Source organism: Aythya marila (genome assembly GCF_965140915.1).
Source record: "Aythya marila genome assembly, chromosome: 5".
NCBI classification, from domain to species: Eukaryota; Metazoa; Chordata; class Aves; order Anseriformes; family Anatidae; genus Aythya; species Aythya marila.
The window spans coordinates 8,257,830-8,279,083 of NC_139046.1; the positions used below are offsets into that span (position 1 = coordinate 8,257,830).

The 21,254-nt window shown below is 38.6% G+C and overlaps 1 protein-coding gene across 1 annotated transcript in view; it reads left to right on the forward strand.

Annotated features, from left to right (window-relative positions):
- NUDT14 (nudix hydrolase 14) overlaps window positions 1-21,254 on the forward strand; it is a 60,901-nt gene that overhangs the window by 364 nt on the left and 39,283 nt on the right. The window lies entirely within an intron of this gene.

Here is a 21,254-nt window from a genome sequence, read left to right on the forward strand (position 1 = left end):
AGGCCGGAGGAGAAGGGCAGGCTGCCCGGGGGGCCCCTCTGGTGCCGTGTCCCCCCCTTCCCCGCCCGCCGCCCCCGCCATTTTGGGCTCGGCTCCGAGCCGGGTGCGCCTCAGGCTCATGGCGCCCTCCCCGCCGCCTGTGCAGGGCATCGAGCCCCGGCCCTCCCGTGGCATCCTGCCTGCCTCAACCCCTCTCTTTGGGGTTGACCTGCAGCAGGGCACCCCCTAATTTAGGTTTCGCTTCCCTGCCGAGGGTTGCGAGCACAACCTGTTGGTTGGTAGCCCTCGGTGTGCAGGGTTATTGACGTGACTCTGAGTTGCACAACTGCGCCGTACGGCCAGCCTCGCCGCAGGCACGTGGAGGCGGTGGAAGGAAATCCTCTTCCTTATAATGTTTATATCAACATGAATCACCTTCCATGGGATCCCAGAGAATGGGAGCCTTCAACAATGGAAGGAATGCGAGGCGTAACGTGGAAGTCCTTTCTCGTGGTCTAAAATGCCAAATTTTCCATGAGGGACATTTTCTGCGAGTGAGGTTGTGCACAGAACTGGTTGCTTCTCTACTGGTTGCTTCCACAGTGGTGGCTCCAGTGTCACAGAAAGGGAGGTGGATGAAAGTGGAAATCAAAAGTGGAAAAGCAAAAGAGCTTGGACAACCCTAGAAATGAATGTGGACCATGTTTCACTCTCATTCACTTTTATTTGTTTTTTGCTCCTGAACACATCAGGTAGAAGAGGGAATGCACACAGCGGAGGTGTTTAAGCCCAACAGTGAGATGAGATGCAGAAAAGGTTGAGCAAGGGTTGAAATAGTTTGCATCAATACAGATTAACTGACTTTTTTACCTTGTTTTATATTTCTATGTGATTTCCCTAAAGAAATCTCTCTTCTCATTGATTGGTGTAATGGAAACAGAGATTTGCAAACAGCTGTACGTTTTACACCAAGTTAACTATTTCTTTTTATGTATTAGAAGGAAACTTGACCATTTTTTCATATTGTCAATTTCTGCTGGCTTAGCCTGTAACTGACAAGTCTTACTTGTTAATGTTGATTTCATTTTTGTTTGAGTTGTGCTTTATTTATTTGGAAAATGGGATTCCATTAAAATGTACGGAATAGTATTGTAAAACTAAATTTAGTTGAATACAAGTACCTTAAACATGATGACTGTGTTAAGAAATAAGGATGTACTTGTTTGCATGCTGTGATTTGACAAGAGATGGCATTGCCACCAAGACTTGCCCTTTCTGCAAGTCTTGCTGCTTGCTCTGACTTCCTCTCTTTTCCTTGTGCAAGCGTTTGTGCAGCAGCATGGGGAGCTGGGCTGGGGAGCTGGTCCAGAGCAAACCTAATCTGACCAAAAAAAAACCATGTTAACTTTTTCCTAAACAAGTGCAGAGGGGAAGTGGTAATATGGTGGTTAGGGATGAATGTTTGGGGGCTGGTTGAGGGCAGAGATTGTTTCTCTTGGCCTCAAAACTCCTAAAAAGAAGGTGAAAGTACTGTTTATACGGCACTTGTGCAGAAACTGCCTTGGGCCCAGCCTCCTGAGAGCATGAACTGAATGAGCGCACAACTGTCTGCACCTGACCCAGGAGACAGGCCCTACTTTTATTAAAAACACATTTTGTATTTAAAAACTGACTTACTAACCAAAGGAAATGTGAAATATTTTTAGTTATTTGACTAATTGTTTCAAAGGTGTTTGGGCCTGCCAAAAACCCCAGTAAATACCTAAACTGTTTGCCTAAAATGTAAGGGAGTTCGGTGCCTGATCTGCTTAAGAATTTTGAAAATTCCACCGCTTATCTAAAGCTGAAAATGGTTTCAAAAAATAAAGCCCTTGATCTTAATGGTTTTATGATGAGTGGATCTTTTCCTTCTCCAACTTTTTTTTTTTTTTTTTTTAAAATCACCATCTGGAAAAAGTAAATTAAAAAAAAAAAAAAAAAAGAAAGAAAATCTTTCTTTTTTCCAGTTCTTAATTGGTGCTCTATCTTAGAGTAAATTAGTTACCTCTCTCCACAAATTTCCTGCACCTGCTTGCTGAACTTAACCCAAATCTAATAAAAAAGTCTTTGTGAATAACAGAATAATCTAAGTGAAGAAAGTTTAAATAATAGCATTTGATACATTATGAAAACCGAAATCAGTCGGATTCTTAATGCAATACATGGCATAGTGCTGTAATTGGAGGTGGTATTTTGGGTGCTGTTTACAAAGCAATAACACGTCCCCTGTAATTCATTGTAATCTGAAGAAGATTCATTGATGCTTAATTTTTTAAATATAATTTTGATGAAGGATATTTTAGGCCTTACAGGTCATCATTTTGTAATCTATTCTCAAACAGATACATTCCTGTAATAGATATTGATATTTCAACAAAATCCTATGTCTAGGGAGGTATACAGATAGAATCAGTGTTTTTTACTTTATTAGTTTGTTTTTTTTTACAACTATTTTTCTGTACAAATAGGAAATTGAGAGAATTTTTACAAACAGTATATGACTTGAAGATTGTTTCTAAACATTCATGGATACTTAAGTAATAGCATGGATTCTTAGATATTTCATCTGAAAATTACACTACTTGTTCAGAGGTAATTTGGATCTCATCACTATACCTAAAACAGTTAAGTCTTTAAAAGTGAAATGTAAAATTTAAGTACAGATGAGCCATATCACAGTTAATTGTGCAAGTCTGGTTTTATCTATTAAGTCTGTAGCCAACTGAGTCATAGGCCACCATTGCTCTAGCTGGTTTGCAGACCACCAGAAGTTTTCAAGACATCAGAAAGTGATCCATGAGAGGGGTTAAATCTAAACTGGTGAGGAAATAATGATTGTAAGCATGTCCCGGTTGAAGAAGATTGTGTCACACCTGATGGAGAGTGGAGCCAGAGGCTCAGGTGGCCTTCATCTGTTCATCAGAGACACTTAACGCATGCAAAACCGTAGGCCAAAAGATCTGATTAGTGTTCTGGCCAGGTGAATTTTCTGCCTGGGTATCTGGATGTTCAGACAAAGAGCTGTGGACACATGCAGGAACAGAGTTATGTGTACTTAGAATCAGGCCTGGTGGTTACTTTCATGTTACTTTCATGTCAACTTCTTAGACTTGTGTGCTAGTCCTAAGTCTACCTGTGTTCCGAAGGCTTGAATCATCTTTTGGATTGAATGTGTTATATTTGGTTATATAGAAATACTCTTCCAAAAGATCAGGAGAAGAATGCAGGATTCTGGATGGAGAAGGGTTTGTCGTAATTCTTAGCAGTTCCCAAAATTACTGCAATTTGTGCCTGTGGCGGATCTACTCTCCCAACGGAAGGTCATGAGATGTTTTTGTTTTCATATGAGGTCTTTTTTCTCCTTCTGCCTGCTGATAGTGTTTTAAATGAAAGGAATGGTTTCTACATGTTTCTCAAAGAGAAGAAAAGTAAGTGTATACCCTTTTGAAAAAAATGTAGGTTTTGAATCATGCACACATAGAGGCAGCGTGGTGCTAGACATCCACAGTGTGGGGAGGAGCCTGGCTCCAGACACATCACTGTACCAGCCACTTTTTTTAAAGGATTTGTCCTGTCTTCGTACAGTGCAAACGAAGAAATAAGTGCAGCAAAGGAGTCACAGAAATCAGCAAACTGTAGGCAGGGTTGGCTAGGACCGATGCAGAGGGGTAAGGTAAAGTTTAAAAGGATGTACTTCAGAATAGGCACTTACCACCTCCGAACAGACCTCACTTTCTGCTTGGGATTTTCAGCTGTAAACCCTCTTCTTGACTGGGGACCCTCAGTCAATTAATCCAAGTTACTTTAAGGGGGATGTGGTGCTCAGAGAAGGGTAAGGCACCTCATGCAGCCTAATGAATATGCTGTATGTTTTGTCGGTAGGAACCCTGTTTACATATTTTTGTTCTGCTTGGTGCTGAAAGAAAAGAATGCATTTATCTCACATATAGGATAGCATCTGGCTGTTATTAATGCATACTTGCCCCCAAAGTGCAAATTGATTTGTTGCCTAAAATGGCCCTTTTTTTAAACATATATCACATCCCAGAGAATTGGCTTCTCTACCAGGAACTCCATGGTAAATCTCTTTTCACTTTTTCCTATTGAAGTTTTTCTGCTTTTCATAAATAATTTATTCAAGAGACCAGAGGGATGGCTAATGAGAGATTAACTCTATGCCCAAGGGCTAGGGCATTTCCCTGGGATGTGGTAGAGTCAGGCTGCAAGATCTTGCTTCAATTAATATCGCTTCCCACATCACAGGAGAGTGCTCTCACTGCTGGGAAACACATTTGTGTGTAAATCTTCAGCTCTCTTTTGTGTAGGTTAGCCAGACACTGGCCTACATACCAGATAGACACACGCATGCACACAAAAGGTTAAGAATCCTGCCGAGTCTCAGGGATGAAATAGACCCTGAGTGGTAACAGTTGAGCAGTTGTCAGGATTTTGGGCAATTCTGAGTACCCAAATGGGAATCTGGATTCACTGTAGTCTTAATAAATGCCTGAGCAGAGACTTTAGTAGTTCTGAGCTCTAGTAAATCTTCCTGTAGTAATAGAAGATGCTACTGCACGTGTTTGTTTGTCTCTGTGCTAATGGTTATTACCCTCTGAGGCTTAGCAGAAGCAGAAGTGTTTTTGCTCCAGTTCTCGCTCTGCTGTTCCGGTTCAAACCCACCTTCATTAGCCATTTAAGCAAAATTACCAAGCTTTGCACAGGACTAAGTGACTTGGCATGTTCCTGTTGGTGACCTCTGTGCTGGGGACAGCATCCTTCCAGGGGAGGCAGAGCATCTTGCTGGGGGAATAACACCTTGAGCACTTCAAGAAACTTCTGCCCAAAGCTCACATACCAAAGCCCTTGTGGATCTAGCCCAGGCTCCTATAGCCTTGCTTTTGAAGGTTGTTCTGGCAAGGGAGCTCTTGCCACTGTTTCCTTGCATTGTGTAAACATAAGCATTCATTCTGTCCAAGAGCTTTTAGAAGCTTGCTACTAGGCCAATAGCAACTGTCATTAATTCTTCCAGCATCCACATGAGTGAGGCTCTGTTCCAAATCTGTGAAATGGTGAATGGGCATCTGCTTCACTGGTGTGGGATAAACCTGAAAAACTCTGCATATGGATTTTAGAGATGACCAATAATGGTGAACTGGAGCTCTTTGCTCCTGGGAGCTTCATGTCCCTTCTGCAATTCAGTCCTGCTCAGTGCCTGAGTATCGCGTTTCTTCCATCAATTTAATGTTTAGAATAATTTATTTTGAAGTTTGACATGTGAAAAGTGCTCCCTTTGATTTCACTTTAATGCAAGGTGTTTTCATTCTGTGTTAACAAAATTAAATTATAATCTCAAAGCTTTACGGTCATTTTAAAGTAATTTTCAAGACTGTGGTAGATTTTAACACACAATGAACTTTATCATGTACCTCAGGAGTAGCGTGCGATTCATCAGTGAATAAGGAATGTCTTATTTCTAATCTGAGATTTGATACGTCTTTCTTTTGTGACTATAAGCAACCACTCTGCTGCCGTGCCTTTACAATTCAACTGACTTGGAGATGTCATGAAGATTAAGACCCTGATTCTGTGATAAGCTGTATACATGCAGAGGAGAAGCAAAGGCTGTATCATTTATGTCATGAAAACTTTGAAGATGAAAAGAGCAAAGCTGTGCAGTGTTACAGCAATAATAACAACCTGATTTTACATTCAAAAAATTTTTACATGGTAATAGCAACATGAATGTGCCCAGCTGCCTGAAATATTCTCTGGAACTTCTATCTGCTTTTTTCTAAACATTAAACATTCTTTCCTATTTTGACAGTTAAAAATGATGCTGTTGAGGGAGTAAACAGATTTTTAAGTTACCTGTTCAAACAAGTAAGTCTGCACTTGAATCTTCAAAAGGCTCTAGCAGTAGGAAATAAGCAACCCAGTAATACATTTATTTTGCAGTTCATTTTTTCAAAGCAATAGTGCAATAAAAGGTGATGCTGTTTTTGCTGTGAAATTTGTCTCATTTTCTTCAGGTTGTCAAGTCTAATATGTCAGTATATAATATTAATCTTAAACATACTGCTGCTAGCTCAGGAAGTTCCCGAGCTGCAAATTGCAGAAGGCTGAGTGTGTTTTAACAATATATTCTTCCTCAGGCATCTTGGCTTCTGTCAGAGGTAGGATCCTGGATGAGAAAAATTTTTGATCTGACTGATATGGCTGCTGCTGTTTTGACCGGGAAATTATGGTTAAAGTGCAGAATGATTCTTCTGTACGGGTGGAAGAAAAGATTTGTGGAGTTTCTGCAATAACAGCATTAGGGAATTAAAATACTGAGGAATGTAATTTGCTTTGAGAGGAACAGTTTTCTTTGCAACTAAGGCACAGGTTTAAGAAAATAAATTAAGAAATTCAGGTGTATCTGCTTCTGGCTGAGCTATGTACGTGGAGTTCAACTCTGGAAATTTGTACAAGATATTTTTGAATGAGGTGTTTATGAATTACCACAGCGGGAAATGGGAAGCATAAGTAAATAAAAGCTACAGTTGAAAAGAAAACCAGTGCTCCTTTTTGTTTCAGTGAATATTGTGCTATATTAGTCTTAACATCTTTATCCATCATGCTTTGAGAAGTGAATATAGGGTTGTTTGAAGTAAATACATTAAAATTATTTGGCAAAACTTAACATTTTTCATTGCGTTAATGAATTTATGGCAGCAAATATCACTGGGAAGAATGAGGTTGTGTTGCGCATCTTTTGTATCATCCTCGCACAGGGCTGAAATGTTTGCACCTAGAGAAACGAACATTAAACCAGAATGGCACAGTTTAGTTGGAAGGGACCTACAAAGACCACAGAGTCCAACTGCCATGAGATTAAAATCTCATTTGATGTCATCAGTGGGTATGCTAGGTGGTTTACTGTGGAATAGCTATGAAGTTGAGACCAAGTTTTAGGAGGAAGTCCATGGGGTGTAGTTAGCTTAAGGCAGTGCTTTTCAAGTTCTCATGAAGTGCTCAGTGAGGGCCGTTGTGCTGCCTGCACGTGGTCCATGCGTCAGCTAGGAGAAGCAGATCAATCACCAGCAGGTTTTCATGTGCTACCAAAGGTGTGCAGCTTCACTGGAAGATGTTTCCAGGTTTCCAGAAGATGAAGAGGTTGAAAACCACTGGCTTTGACAGTACCACTCCAGTAGCCTAATCCGCAAGGGCTTGTCTACACAGGACCTTCCCGATTAACTCCACGTCTCATTCTACAACAAAGAGTCTGGTACTGTTTACACTAAACCACTTTCAAAGTACCACTGCACTTTGAATTCATACCCTACCTTAATCCATGTTAACTTTCCCGTGCATGCCCTAAGGGAGCAGTAAACTCAACTGAATGACTGTGTCCACACAGGGGTTTAATGGGGTTTAACTAGCAGAATGCAAGTTCATCAAGGTGCTTGTTTCAAATGCGTTTTCTTGATGTCCTGGTAGAGACAAGCCCTAAGAATGAAAGCGGTTTAGTTCTAAGTGAATGAACCACGTTATAAAATCCATCATTGAGATTTTTATTTTTATTTTTTGTATTTTTTGTATTTTTTTTACGTGTAGAATATGGCTACTGTGGTGTATAAAGTAGGCTTTTTTGACTTGTTTGGTAACGTTTCTTTTGTAGTAATTGCAGTTAGATCTGAGAAATAAAATAGTGTTCATGTAGTTCAACAACTAAATGCTGTATTTGTTTTTCAGTTTGGATCAAAATACATATGTTTGCTTAAATAGCAGATATTTCTTTTTCCCGGTACAAAAATCTGTCATCTGAATCATTATTTCATTCAGCTATGACATTATGTGTATTTGGTATGTTTTAAAGCAGATGAACACTGTAACATTTTAAGTGTTTACAGCAAATCTGAATATTATGGAAATGAGACATTCTCCGTAAGTGGGAATATTCTCTAAAATGGCTTGGTTTGATGGCCTGTATGGGATGCTAGTATACTTTATTATATTCTTAAAATACAATTGCATTTTAAATAATGATTTTACCTCAACTGCTGCTGTATTTAGAAAATATTTTTATCTTCATCTGTAACTCGTGAATGGTCAGCTCCTGTGCTTTGAACACTCTCTACAACAAGCTGATGTTGCATAAATAAGCATGTTTTACACTGTGGGCATATAAAATTCACCACCTCTCTGCCTTGCATTTGGATTAATTACTCTTCAAAACTTTAAAACAAAGCTTTATCATCTCCAAGCTTGGCTTCTTGGTATTGTCCTCCAGACATTGATCAAAGTCTTGTTAGTATAGTAATACTGAAGTTTACTAAAGTTTAAACAAAGTAAAGCTCAGTTTTTCTTCGTGGTCAGCTCATGTCACGCTAAAGCGTGATCGCTGCTCAAAACAGCATTAATTATTGGTTTCACGTCGTGGTAGCTGTGTCAAAATCCTTTAAATACCTCATGGAGCTGAGAGGGAATCTTAAGGCCTGTGACAGAGCAGCTGGCCTGGACATGGGCTGATGCCCCAGTTGACAGGTTGTTGGATTAGAAAGAATATCAAAGGCAGCGAGTAAGATTAGGGATAAGTGAACATCTGACAGCAGTTTGCAGCAGGGGAGAACAGATGATAAACAATGGGAGCGGGCGGCGTGGGGGGGGAGAGGTGAGAAGGCCATGGGAAAAGTGTGGCGGCAATCACTAAAGCTCCAGGTTGCTGGGCCTCATGAATAGAACAGGAAATGGGATTTGCTAGGACAGATGTGCTGAGTGGTGATGAATACATTATAGGGAAATGAGGCTAAACTCCTAAAGGTGAGGGATGTGCTGTCCCTGAAAATAGAAAATATGGGAAAAGAAAAGTTTGCCCTCCCGGAGACACAAGCGTGAATACTTTAATACAGAAAGGAGAAATGTTAGCAGTAATTTCAATGAAATGGTTACTCTGTGGTAGCATTTGTGACAAACTCTAGGTCGTGTACTTTTAGCATAACAACATTACAGTGATACTACATATATAGCACAGAAACTATTAATTTTAGACCAAAAATTGCAGAAATAACTGAGCAGTTTCAGTGACAGAACAGCCTGAACGGGAGCTCTGGATGAGGAATACTCAGACACACTCCGTATCTGGCATGTATTATATAGCTCTCATGTAACATATGTCTGATCCTGCCACCGTTAAAAGAGAGTTGAGCTGGGTGATCTTGTGAGGTCCTTCCAGCCTTACGTTCTTCTCATTTTGTGCAATGATTGCGTGCTTCTGAGAAATTACACCTAACTGTTGGTGTTCTGAGAATACTGCTTCTGGTGTCGTGAACTTCTTTGTTTTCAGGTCTTGCTGGATCCTTTTCCTATATTTATGATACAATTATCTCAGAAAGCTACACTTCTTGTGTGTTCACTGATGGGATTCTCTGTTAGTTCACAAAATTTCTACAGTGTTTTCTATTCTGTTTTTGATCTTAATTTTTAAGCAAACTTCATCGAAAAAAAAGTAGATCTCATTAGCACTCTTGGTGTGCTACTTTAGCAGGAGAAGATGCAAAAAGCCTGACTGGTGATGTCCATCTGACAAAGCACTGATAAGATCTGTTCTCAGAGATAAAGGAGGTTATTCCATGATGCATTCTCATTTGTAAGAGGAAGTAAAAGCTTGCTAAAATGAAGTAGAAACACAAACTGTAAGAGTCACCAACTGTAAAACATAAAGCTCAATATAAGGACAAGAGGTGACTGAGCTGCAATGGAAATGCCCACCATCTGTCTTCCCTGACCTCAAATCTCTCCCAAGTGCTGCCTCAGTCCTAGAAAACAGGGTAGAACAGAGATCTGGCCTCCTTCAGACCCAGTTTCTGCCTAGCCCTGTGAACTGTAACTGTACCTCTAATTTTTAAGATGGGCAACTGTAACTCGAATTGGGGCTGATTGGGGCTGTCCCGTGCCCTAACGCCAGGTGCTGTGTTCGGACCGCAGCGCTATCATCCAGGTACAGCAGCTGCACTACCAGGAAAGCGCTGGAGTTCTGGGGCCCAGAAGTTTCCCAAAGTCAGTAATCAGCAAAAAATGTATTTCAAGTGGCCACAATAAGGAAACGAAATGTTTGCACAACAAAACATAGATCAAAAAGAGTATGCCCTACTGATTCTGACTGGCTTAAATACTATCCTAATAGTTCTGTTTTCTGTAAAACTAATTTCTACATTTGCATGATGCTATAACCAAAGAACTGAACCATCTGTTACAGGCGGTTCCCATTTTTAAGGAAAGGTTAAAGATTATCTGCAGTTGGCTTGCATAGTTCTTTAGTTTAAATCATAAGTTTTAAACTGTTCCAGCATTGCTGTCATTATGAAGGTTTCCAAAATAAAGTACTAAAATGCAGAACTGTGTGTAAATCACCAATCAACTCAGTTAATCGCTAATTAATTCAATTAATTGAATGTGAGTTGTATGTGGCTTTTAAGCAACAGGTACATTTCTCTGTACCCAGTGCTCCCTTCAGAATAGTTGACCAGTTAGGAGATGTTTTGGAGTTCTTCAATTTTTTTTTTTTTTTTTTTTTTTTTTTTTTTTTTTTGATGGGGAGGGTCTAGCCACTGCTATAATCCCATCTCAGTGGAGTCTTTCTCAATTGTGAGGTAAAAGTGAAATTAAGAAAACAGCAAAACCTGGAGCTGGTTGCATCTGTCACTTTGAACTAATATTTGGGGGGTGGGGAGAAAGGAGAGGATGAAAAGCCCTGAAGATCTTTGTGAGGAGGGTCTGTGAGAAAGTCTTAGGAGAAAAATCTAAAGATTGTTACTAAGCCTTGGCTTCTATTAGCCCCCTGCTGCTGTTCTTCATCAAGTTATTTTAATGGCTTTCAAAGCAAGTGAGTGGAAAATGGTTTCTCTGGAACTTTAAGGAGACTGAACTGAAAACTGTCATTGCTTTATAAGTAAAACACATCAAAGATTGATGGAAGAATTGCTTGTTAAACACGTTGTAGATTTTAATTAAAAAAAATGGGAGATATCATAAAAGAGACATCAAATCATCATAACTACCTAAAGGTGAAAGTTTAATGGCTTGTCATCTGCTCAGGATCCTATGTGAAGTATCTCTTTCATAGCTTTTGTGACCCTGTGTGTGTGTGCATGTGTACAAGATTGGTTTATTTATTTATTTATTTATTTTGAAGAGTTTTTTTTCTTGTATGCAGGAAAAGCACGCTGTAAAAATGAAAGTGGAGGTTACTATGCTTTCTAATTTTATTTTGCCTGCGTATATGGGTGTCTTCTGATATTTGTAATGTTTAGTGTTTCAAATCCTTATGTCTATCTTAAATAGTTTTTTTTTTTCTTTGTGCTGTAATATATTTTCTGTCAAATACAATTTTTTTGTGTGTGTGTTCGGTTGATGAGAAGTACATTTGTGTATCACATAGGAATTGCAAGAGCATCTCTTCTGGAGTCCAGTCCTCTCACTTTCTTCTCCTTTCCACACCTTCTTTTCCTTCCTCAGTCTTTCCAGTCAATAAAGGTGTGGATTTTAGAGTTGTGTAGATTTTCTTCCATAAGATGGGTAAAAAAAAATGAGTGTGCATAGAAAACAACATAAAACACAGCATTTCCACTAAGACTTTGAGCTCTATACCTTCAAGCCAAAACCTTGTTCTGGTATGTCATGCTGCTTATGATCAAGGTGCATATTTAGTAAGCAAAACAAAGAGTTGTTTTCAAAGACTAAAGGAGCTCCTCAGCAAGCTGATAAAGCACAGAAGGCATTATTTACTAGTCCATCTTAAAATTTCAGAAATGTTCAATGTTGTTGTTTCAGTTTCATGAATTCTTTCTGGAGTTAAACAGCTACGTCTATGCATAATTGGGACCCTAGATCTGATTTATAATGAAGAAAATTGTTTTTCGCAAGAGCCTAGTACGTGATTATTGCAATTACTTGATTTTCTGAATGATAGCATAGAAATGGTACGTATCATCAAAAAAATTAACTTTGTGTGAGTTTGTAAGATGTTCATGATGTACAAGATCATTTTAGATTAGGGATAGGAATATTGACTATGCAATTAACTGCATAGAATTTGATAACTTGATGTTATTATTTTAATGATTCTTCTCAATTAATTTTGTCGTTTTACCTGGTGTTTTAGTTAGCCATAATAGTTATTGTTATTTGTGTACTTGGAGTGGTTATAACATCATGTTTTGCTGCGTAAAAAGGTTCTAGACTATAAAAGGCTCCGGGCTATGAAAGGCCAGGTATAGAAATCTTTGGTATGTGTTTTTACAAACTTTTAAAATTCTGACCTTGTTGAATGCAATGTTGGTTTTGGTCCTTATATTGAGGAGGCCAGGTCTTTACTTGCATTGTTTCTGCTTGATCCTAATTTAGGCAAAGTCCAAAGCAATTTGACTAATGTTGTTTTTATGTAGAAAGTAAGGTAATTGCAGCTGGAGCAATTTGGTGCTTTATGACCAGAAATTACACATTTTGACAAACTGAGTTGGAAGTCAGGATGTGGAAAATGCAGGGGGAATAGATAACTTTGGGTATTGTGTATAACACTGTAAGCGATTGTAAAATTTATTTAGGGTATGAACCTATATAGCTCTTATATATGTGCTTATCTTGAGTTGTTGAAGTGAAGTATGGCTGCGGGCTTCATTCAGTCCTGCTTTGGCTTTGGGACATGTCTTTGTTTCTGTTCGACCAATTAAGCTTGGTGACGTTGAAGCAGCAGCATTGGAAGAGAAGCTGGTCGACAAGTTTTGCAGCAGTTTATCTTAGAATTTCACGTGTATGTCTGTGCTTAGCACTGCTTTCAGCATTGCAGTGTTTCTGGCACTTTAAAATCTTGAGCACAGGTTCAGTTTCTGTAGGTATTTTTTTAGCAGAAAAGCATTTCGGCAATGCTTTAAGGAATTGAGTGATGCCTCCAAATTGAATTTTTCAGCTTTTAAATGGCTGTGACTTAAGAAAAGGAAGTGGATACCAGCATGTTTTGCCTGCAAGGCTTGTGTTGCTCTTTGAAATGACATTTCATAGCGCTGCAGTGAGTATGGCCTGAAGTTCGATCGGTAACTCATCCCACTTATACTGCTCTGTCACGTTAAAGATGAATGTGGGAGCACTGGCCTCCTGTGCCGTGAAAGCAGTCAGTGATCATCAGTGAAGGGCTGACTGTTGTAGTCCTGTACAGGATAGTTCCTCCAAATTTGACACCTGCTTGTTCCTGTAAGCCACCTTTTCTGCCTCGCTGAGAGTGGGTGGTTGACTTGTCAGTGTGGAGAACCCTGCTTCTTTTAATCTCCTTATTTTCTGCTTGATCTGTCAAGAATCACTGGAACACATGAGCTTCCCTAGAGCCTCCTGGTGCCCTCCACAGAGAAAGATTAATTTGTAAAAGTAATAATATAGATGTCCAGATTTAAGTGTAAAAGTTATGCTCAGGGGTTAGAGATTTAATCACACCCTGAAATGGAAAACATGGCAGTCGGTGAAATTTTTTCCCTACACAGAAAAACATTGAATTCTCGCTTTTGAAGCATTTCTCAAAATAAATAAATAAATTAATTAATTAATTAATTAAAAACACAACGAGTGAATGCCATTTAGTGGTGTATCTTCCCTCCCCTCTTCCTGTATGTTTGTTACAGCCCTTGTGATAGAGGAGTGGGATGACAAACCATGCCTCACAGTTGTGCCTTGGGGAGAGGGTGCAAAGGAAAAGAAGCAACTTGCTGCAGTGCAAGTTTTGTATATTTATTATTTTTTTTAGTCATAAGAATGTGTCTTGCTCTTGCAGTGGAAGACTTGTAATTATAGTATTTGTGGAAGGTAATTCTTCATTGTCAGTCCAGCCCTGCTGAATCTGGGGAGTGGATTTATGAACTTCATTCCTTGTCTAAGATTTTAGTCACCTCTGTGTATGCTGGGTTCCTGCCATCCCATGTTTGGGTTAAGGTCTTAGAGCTTATGGTGGCCTGGTATTCTGTTGAAGGAGCCAGCAGAACCAGCAATAAATAGATTTAAAAAGCTTACAGTGCTCAGTATTACTGAGGCGACATGCTAAAGCACCTGTAGACCTTGTCTACAAAAACACTTGCGGTAAGTGGTAACCTTGAGCTCCTGTGAGCCTTCAGTGGGTAGGAGGCGTCCTTTCCTACTTCTGCTTCACCATGGAGACACCACGGTGCTGCACCTGGCTTTCTTCCCAACTCTGTTGAAACTTAGGATCTCCCGAGTGCTGCTTGCTAACCTTGGTTAATCTTGTTAATGCTGGTTCTTTGTTGGCATGTACCAGATTGGTGTGTGATGCAAGGTGTACAGTTCACTGAGCTATATTGTTCCTGCATTGACTTGACTTCTGCATCAGAAGTATGTTGTCCTTCGTAAGTTATACATAAATGAATAGATTTGTTAATTATATTTTAAAATCATATTTATGTGATCTACGTTATTGCTTTACAGATGTATTTGCAAAACCAAGTAACTGAGTTTATGCATAATGGATTGTTTTCTGTGTTACTTTATTTTAATCTAGTTTTAATGATACAACAGTCTAATACATACACCAGCTATTTCTTATCAGTGTTCTGCTTCAGGTGACATAGTTGGTAGGTTTTGTTTGGTTTTGAAATTATAATGGCATTCATCTAGTGCATGGCTTTTAATGCAACTTTATTATCTCTCTGGAAATGGAGTGGTCCGGCACGCGGTAGGAGAGGGCTCGGTTCTTTTTCTGCTGGCCCTTTGTCAACCAGAGAAGATTTTAATCAGACCGCGTGTAAGTTGCAGTGGAATTTGTTAGAATGACTAAAGAGGTAATGAGAAATATTAGACAATTGATGGTGGTGATTAGCATTTGGCTGGAATACCAGTGGCAACTTACACTGTGGTTTTATGGTGTTGTCAGTGTTGTTTTCCTCAGTGGCATAGCTAAAATAATGATGAAAGGACAGTTTCTTTCCTTCCTCTTTTGGATGAGGGTCATGACCTAGGGTAGCAAAAAAGAAATTACGCTTGTAGGCGTAGTGGTTGCCTTGGGACTGATGATTTTAAGATTCATTTTCTCTGACTACTCTTGTGTTTGCCTCGCTCTGCTGTACCTGCAGAGATGTGATGAGAGCGCTAAATCCTGGCCAAGTCAGTGGGGCAAATGTCTCCTTTTGAGTTAGGGATTCTAAGTTAGCTTGTTTTCAGCAGTCCCAAATCCTTCAGGATGCCTATACCTGTAAAGAGGGGAATGGAGAATTGCAGGAATGTGATTTGGACCAAAGCAGAGCTTGTCCACCATGTATTTTTAGAAGAGTCCTCTCCCTCGGGGGTGGAAAGAATATTTTGAGTAGTGAATGCACAGAATGAGTAGAGGAAAGAGTACAAGAGTGCAAAGTGAGATTTCTTATCTACTGTGGGGTGTCAGACTCTACAGACTTGCAGTGGGTCCTGTATGTGGAGTCCCACTCTATCCTGAAACCACCGCTGCAGACATAACAGGCCCAGGCGTGGTAGGCCAAGAGCAGGCTTACGTGGTAGCTCTGGGGCCAAAAGAAGTCAGCTGCCAACAGACCAAAAGAGATGAAAACATATTTCCCAGAGACATTTTCATTCTTTCAATCTATTTAAATTTTTAAAACAAAGGTTTTAATAAAGATGTTTCAACATTCAGGGATTCAGGTGTTTGCCTGAAATGGTTCAAGTAAAATCTTTAAATTCAGATCTTGTCTTTCTGAAGAGTGCCTTAAATTGGAGGTTGTTGAATGCTACAAAGTGCTTTCTTACGTCTCCTCTTCTGGAGATGTTCAGGAAATACTAGAATTGGAGAAGGGTTTTGAACGCGTGTCTCTTGCTCCCCACATTTGTTTCTTTGTTAGAGAACTACAAAGGCCTCGTGTGTGTTTGTTCCTGACTCAATGAATATGTAACGATTTATACAAATCAGGAAAACTCTACAAAAAGAAATTAAATGCGGAACACCTAAGAGTTCCCTGCAGCCCTCTGTTTGGGTATTTCCCTGGCTTTTAGTCTCTGAGCTGAAGCCAGCAGATGTGCCTCTTGTAGCACCAGAGAGTGCCATTAGCATCTGACTGTTTGTGCTGATGAGCAGAAGTTTGTTCGGTTTTGAGTAGAAATGCTGTTCTGAATCCAGAAAGAGTTTTGATGAAACCTAACTTTATCCTTTTGTGGTTTAAAAAAAAAGGGGGGGGGGGGGGGGGAGAGGAGGGAGGCATTATTTTGATTATTTTCAATTTCACAACTGTCGAGCTGAAAATCCGAAGTATGGTATTCTCCTCAATACTGAATTAATTTTGAAAAATTGGATCTGTGTTTCTTAGCCTCTTAGGTTGTTTGGGGAATTTTATTTTTAATTTCCTTTAATGGTCACTGAATATGTAAAGTGTACAATAAACTAATCAAATACTCTATGTTGTTTCTGCACAAGGGTGTGCATTTAATGGTGGAAACACTTTTGCTTGTCCTGATAAGAATCGAGGAGACAAAGTGTTAACAGTTTCTGATCATGATGTACCCAGGACAGTCATCTCAATTGCTTCTAACATCTGATTCTCTTCTAAGTTACATGTCTTAATCTCATCGAACTTCATAAAGTCTAATATGTCTTTAATTATTTGGTAGATCAGGACTGCAGAACGTGAGAGATGAAATTGTGGTTATGCTGGTTCCCTCTTGTGTGGCACATACCTTTATGCAGGGGCAGCATGACTGGCGATGGAGAAACTTTTTTTGTGTTGAGGTGCTTTAACCAGCTTACATCTTTAGTGTGGCTCAGTGTGTGGTTGCAGAAGTGTTTGTGCTGTTTGCATGCAGGAGACCATGCAGGAAGCAGAGAAAGGGAGGGTGATGCTATTTTGTTGGAAGTGCTGACCTAGGTCATACTGGGCAAAAGAAATCTTAGCGGTTTAAATTTCCTGAGCTTTTCCTTTTGTCTCTTTGATAGTGATTTAGAAAAAAAAAAGGGGGGAGGGGGAGCAACAACGACAAAAAAATAAATCAGGCAACTATTGCAAATTGTGTGATTTTTATTTTTTATTTTTATCAATAACATAAAAATACAGGTAAAAGATTCTAGCAATATTAGTTAAATGACATTTACTGTGTAGATTTTTAACAAGTATGGGTATCACTGGCTGTGTGAGATGTGCATTAAGTTTGTTTCAGAATACAGTGCTTATTTACAGGAAAATACTTAGCTGGCACATCAGCTGAATACAAAAATTGCAAATGATACCACTTTCATGTTTAGGAAGCTATTTCTTAACTATGCCCAGTCAGAGTTTCAGATTTCATGCTTTACTATAGCTTTGTGAAAAAGTAGTGTTAGTAATTTTGTAAAAGTGGAAGGTGTATAGTCAGCTTATCCCTGCAAAATAAGAAAAAGTGTTACAGACTTTTAATTCAATGATATCATAGGAATTTAGGTAAAACTCGGAGCATTTGAATACTTGCTTTAAATGTAGTCTTCAAAATATTCTAATAGCTTATTTTAAAAAATCTACCTAGTAGATTTTTCTACCTTTCAACAGAACTTACTGGAATCAACTTGGTACTGGAAAAAGCACCATCTGTATCTCAAGTTATAACCTTAAACTATATGCTGACCTGGCAGTAAAATGATGTTAGTGAGAAAAGTCATAAATTTGACCTTTGTGCATATTGTGTTTCCTAATGCAGGCACCGTATCCTTGCTCTTTGTAGTGTAGATTTCAGTATACTGAAAATACACTATAGCTACTACATATTTGACTTCTAAAGCACATTTGATATGTATATGTAATTGCTCTTAGTAATAATGTATAATCAAAATGGAAAAAAAAAAAAAACAAAAAACCACACACAACCAAGGACAGAAAGGGGATTTAACTCAATTTAGTGTATTCATATATGCTTAATTCTCGTGTTTTATAAATTTCATTCAAATGTAAGTGATCTTACTGATAGCTGAATGCCAAACTAGACTGCAACAACTCCATTGTTGAAAAGTACACACAAAAAACAAACTGTGACCTGAAAAGTAAACTTCCAGAGGATTATATGAGAAAGTTTACTTACACATCAAGTATCTTAGCTGTAATTGTTCTGGCAGTTGATGTACATAAAATGAACAAAGTGGCTTGGCCCAGTATTGCATTAACAGTTGAATAAATTAGTGTGTTCTCCATTGTTTATTTTACCTCCTAAAGTGTGAAAAAATTGCACCTTTGAACAGTAACCTCTATTGCCATAACCATCTGTTTGCAGTTTCATTACAAACTCCTACCAGAATAACCCTCACTTTGAAGAGAAAATTGATACGGGTTGTAAAAATTCTAGTCTATGACCTTAGGTTTTATGTCTCTTTAGGTATCCCTGGTGTGGTCTATACTGGTGTGTATTATGATTTCTTGAAGAAGTAACTTTGTCTTCCAGCTAATTTCAGATAAGAAGTCAAGTCCGTGCTTCAGAGTTTGCTGTCGCACAGAGCTCAGCACCTTTATCTCTCGTTCAAGATCCTTAGATGTAAAACAAGTGTAGTGGAGACTACAGCAACTTTGCCCTTCCCTGCCCAGAAATGCTGTGTCAGCTGGAGCTGGCACGCTGTTCTTTAGTGAGTAGCTTGGTTTGTCCCTGTGAATTTTGCTAGACTTAGTCTTACTTACAAAATTGTTAATATTGTCAATTAAAGCCAATTAGCAGCAGTAGATGTAGTACTTTAGACACAACATTGATTTTTAATGTAATTGAAAAGTCATCATTTTGTATATTTTTGGATGCACATTCCACAAAGGCACTAAAGCCAGTCATTTCTATCTGAAATATTTGAATAGTGGTTAAGTTAAAAACTGCAAAACACCATTATTAGTAATCACGATGCTTTTAAAATAAACATTCCGGATAGTTTAGTAATGAAATCTTACAGGCTTTGTTTAAAAAACAAACACCTCCCCCTTTCCTCTGGAGCTTAAACAGTGGCTTGTTTAAAAAACAGTAAAATTCCATAACACTTAAACTCTTTTGAAGTAGGTCTTCAACATCAGCAAGTAATTCTGCAAATTGCTTTTGAAGATGAGGCTTCATTTACTCCAGCATGTGCAGTCTGATTGAGTGGATTAGTGGGTGTGGACTGAAATTGTAATTTAGGCTTTTTTTGTGTGTGCATGTGTCTTTCTCTCAAACACTCCTTATCAGATGCATCTCTATATTCTTGCAATAATTTTGAGTAGACCCAAGAGTACTCTTTTTAATAGTCGTTGGTGAAAATTTGGTGTGTGTATAATGGCATTACATTCATGTTAGCTACTATTTTTTTCCCATCAGTTTTTATTGGAGAGTGTAATTTTTTTTTTTTTTTTCAGATCGCTTTCCAGAACCAGCTTGCTGTATGGTTACACAAATGCTAGTGGTAGGGTAGGGGTAGAGCAGAGTTATGCAGCTGGGGTAGAAAAAGGGGCAGCCTAGGTTTAGATTGACTTTACAGTGTTACAGGACAGCACCCTTGGACAGAGTTTAACAGAAACACTTCACATTTAATTGAGTAGTTATGTAATAGGATAGCCAAGCGTAAGGCGGTTCAGTAATACTGATGTGTTCCTTCGAAAGGAAAAGAAAAAGGTCCAGGCACTCGACTCATGAAAATCAGAATGATTTTATTACTTTTTTTTTTTTTGTCCATGTTTTTATGCTGTCTGAGAATACGTCTCTTCATTTTAAAAGATACATAATACTTTCTGTAAAATTTGTAGTTATATAAAAAGAAGACAGCTACCTCCCTGCTTCTCACAAATCAAACTGTTGAAATAGACAAAAAAATAAAAAGCACAATTGCTATGTCATTACTTCAAACAGATTTTATATGCAAAATAGCTGGTTCGGGATGATTGTTTCTATATGAAAAAAATGAAAATAAATTGACCTTGAATATTTGACTGTCCATTTGCATTCTTTTTTTTTTTGTGGATGAAAAAGATACTTTTATATAGCAGGGCAGCCCTCTAGCTCCTATAAAGAAAAAGAGATGCTAAACACTGCCCTAATTTACTAATCTAACAAAACAATGGGGAGCAATTAAACTTCTAAAGCATATGGAATGGCTATTTCATTTTATTCTTAGTTGGAAAACTGCACAAGTCCAAACAAGTTTTAGCTTTCTCTGTATAATTTCTGTTCTTCATACAGTTTTCACAATATTATGTTAATGATTTTTGCTTTATTGCTCTAAAATAATCTGAAACCATGGGGGTACATGGATTTTTCGGCATCCAAACTGGTGGTTTTCCTTATTTATTTGTTTCTTTAGACAACTTCTGTGTTTGGCAGTGTTGAAAATACTACACAAATATTCAGGCAGTGTAAGGTAATTTGATCACTAGTTGTCTGATATGAAAGTGAAAAGCGTAATGTATTCAGTCCTGAGTTTGGTTTGGCCTGGAAGCACAGCTCATGTTGGCACGTCACTGTGGACACTGGAAACATCATGTATTGATTATATATAGCAAAGAATTATAGCATTAATATTTCACCTGGCAAGAAATGGTATGCACGAGGTTATAAATCCTCATATGTTTCCACTAAAAATTGCTACAGATATGACATCAGATTCTATTAAAGTGAAAAAAGAAATGTAACAGGGAAATTTGAACTGATACGGGTGCTTCATCTGCATTGAGGGAAGAAAGAAAGGGAAAGGTTCATTTCCAAAAGGGTGAGGGTTTAAGTGGCAACATCCAGCATCTCCTGTCTTGCTAGGTTTACCTAGCAAAAGTCCGCTCTGTATAGCCCAAGACCAGTGGCTGATAGAGAAGCAGTAGTTAATGCACATCTCCAGGACGTATTTACCATTGTAGGAACATAAATTTTGTAAACCAAGATGTACTGAGTTACTGTGTTGCTGTAATCGCAAATTTACCTTTGCGCAGTTATTATTGATCATAAAAAGCAGTGAAAAGCATTAAGCTAAGACCACTTAAGAAAATAAAAGTAACAAGAGGTTGCAGCAACTGGCTGAGTTGGTGCAGATTTTTGTCTGTCTTCAGGAGTCAGTTACTTAATAAAATGAAGAGTTTGCTGTTCTCTTGCCATGTGGTTCTGGGCAACGAGGAGATACCTCAGCAAAAGAATGTGTAGCAAATTTCCAGATAGAGGTTACGCTATGTGCTCTGATACTAAACTGGATGAATTTAGAGAAGATTGGTTGAATATGGGAAAGTACGCAATAGAAAACAGATCTTACAAATGCATTTAATGAA